The sequence below is a fragment of the Schistocerca serialis genome, unplaced genomic scaffold (assembly GCF_023864345.2).
Source record: "Schistocerca serialis cubense isolate TAMUIC-IGC-003099 unplaced genomic scaffold, iqSchSeri2.2 HiC_scaffold_1337, whole genome shotgun sequence".
NCBI lineage: Eukaryota > Metazoa > Arthropoda > Insecta > Orthoptera > Acrididae > Schistocerca > Schistocerca serialis.
In genome coordinates, this window is record NW_026047555.1 from 32,501 (window position 1) to 34,373 (window position 1,873).

Below are 1,873 nucleotides of genomic sequence, written 5' to 3' on the forward strand. Positions count from 1 at the left end.
GTCATCGGAGGAACTGCGGCGGATCGCTGGCTGGCATCGTTTATGGTTAGAACTAGGGCGGTATCTGATCGCCTTCGAACCTCTAACTTTCGTTCTTGATTAATGAAAACATACTTGGCAAATGCTTTCGCTTCTGTTCGTCTTGCGACGATCCAAGAATTTCACCTCTAACGTCGCAATACGAATGCCCCCGCCTGTCCCTATTAATCATTACCTCGGGTTCCGAAAACCAACAAAATAGAACCGAGGTCCTATTCCATTATTCCATGCACACAGTATTCAGGCGGGCTTGCCTGCTTTAAGCACTCTAATTTGTTCAAAGTAAACGTGCCGGCCCACCGAGACACTCAATAAAGAGCACCCTGGTAGGATTTCAACGGGGTCCGCCTCGGGACGCACGAGCACGCACGAGGCGGTCGCACGCCTTCGGCTCGCCCCACCGGCAGGACGTCCCACGATACATGCCAGTTAAACACCGACGGGCGGTGAACCAACAGCGTGGGACACAAATCCAACTACGAGCTTTTTAACCGCAACAACTTTAATATACGCTATTGGAGCTGGAATTACCGCGGCTGCTGGCACCAGACTTGCCCTCCAATAGATACTCGTTAAAGGATTTAAAGTGTACTCATTCCGATTACGGGGCCTCGGATGAGTCCCGTATCGTTATTTTTCGTCACTACCTCCCCGTGCCGGGAGTGGGTAATTTGCGCGCCTGCTGCCTTCCTTGGATGTGGTAGCCGTTTCTCAGGCTCCCTCTCCGGAATCGAACCCTGATTCCCCGTTACCCGTTACAACCATGGTAGGCGCAGAACCTACCATCGACAGTTGATAAGGCAGACATTTGAAAGATGCGTCGCCGGTACGAGGACCGTGCGATCAGCCCTAAGTTATTCAGAGTCACCAAGGCAAACGGACCGGACGAGCCGACCGATTGGTTTTGATCTAATAAAAGCGTCCCTTCCATCTCTGGTCGGGACTCTGTTTGCATGTATTAGCTCTAGAATTACCACAGTTATCCAAGTAACGTGGGTACGATCTAAGGAACCATAACTGATTTAATGAGCCATTCGCGGTTTCACCTTAATGCGGCTTGTACTGAGACATGCATGGCTTAATCTTTGAGACAAGCATATGACTACTGGCAGGATCAACCAGGGAGCTGCGTCAACTAGAGCTGAGCAGCCGGCCGCCCGGGAGTGTGTCCCGGGGGCCCGCGCGAACACGCAAGCGTCCGCTCAATTATTCTGCAAACAGGAGGAGGCTGAGCTCCCCTGCACAACACACCTCGAAACCCTCTCAGGTCCCGGCGGCGCGCAGCGCCGTCCTAAGTACTTGGTCGGGTTCGAGAGAGGCGCAATCGCCCGGAGTTAGGCGAGTAGACGCTTTAGGTGCGACCACCCGTGCTCCCAACTGAGCTTGCCGCTGCCGACAGAGGCCCGGGAGCGTGCTGTCGTGGCATTGCCGGCGGGAGACAACACGCGCCACCTACGGTGACCGGCAGCTCCAACGCCAGCGCCACAGAAGGACAAAAGCCCTACTTGGGTGCCGAAGCGAACTCTCCCAGCACAGCGCACGCGCCAACACGTCCGCACAGCTGCGATACAAACCACCTGCGAGAACCGCTGGGGCGACCGAGCAGCAGACGGCGTCGCGGCGCCGAGCGCCGGGCGGCGGCGCATCCTCAGCGCACAAAGTCCTCAATCGGACCAGCACACTGCAGATGGCCACCGCGCTTCGCACCGGGCCCGCGAGGACCTACTTTGGCCGCAAGGCGCCGCGAGCAGGGGGCGCCGGCGCGCAGCTGCGCCGCCTGCCGCGTCCGTCGGCCGGCGCGCCTGCCACCGGCCGCCCCCACCAGCCGGCTGTA

The 1,873-nt window shown here is 57.7% G+C and overlaps 1 non-coding gene across 1 annotated transcript in view; it reads right to left on the minus strand.

Annotated features, from left to right (window-relative positions):
- The window catches only part of LOC126439693 (small subunit ribosomal RNA), a 1,909-nt gene extending 745 nt beyond the window's left edge, over nt 1–1,164 (minus strand). The window contains exon 1 of the ribosomal RNA XR_007581323.1: nt 1–1,164. This exon is cut by the window's left edge and continues 745 nt beyond it. This is a non-coding gene — a ribosomal RNA (small subunit ribosomal RNA).
- Nucleotides 1,165–1,873: the final 709 nt, after the last annotated feature.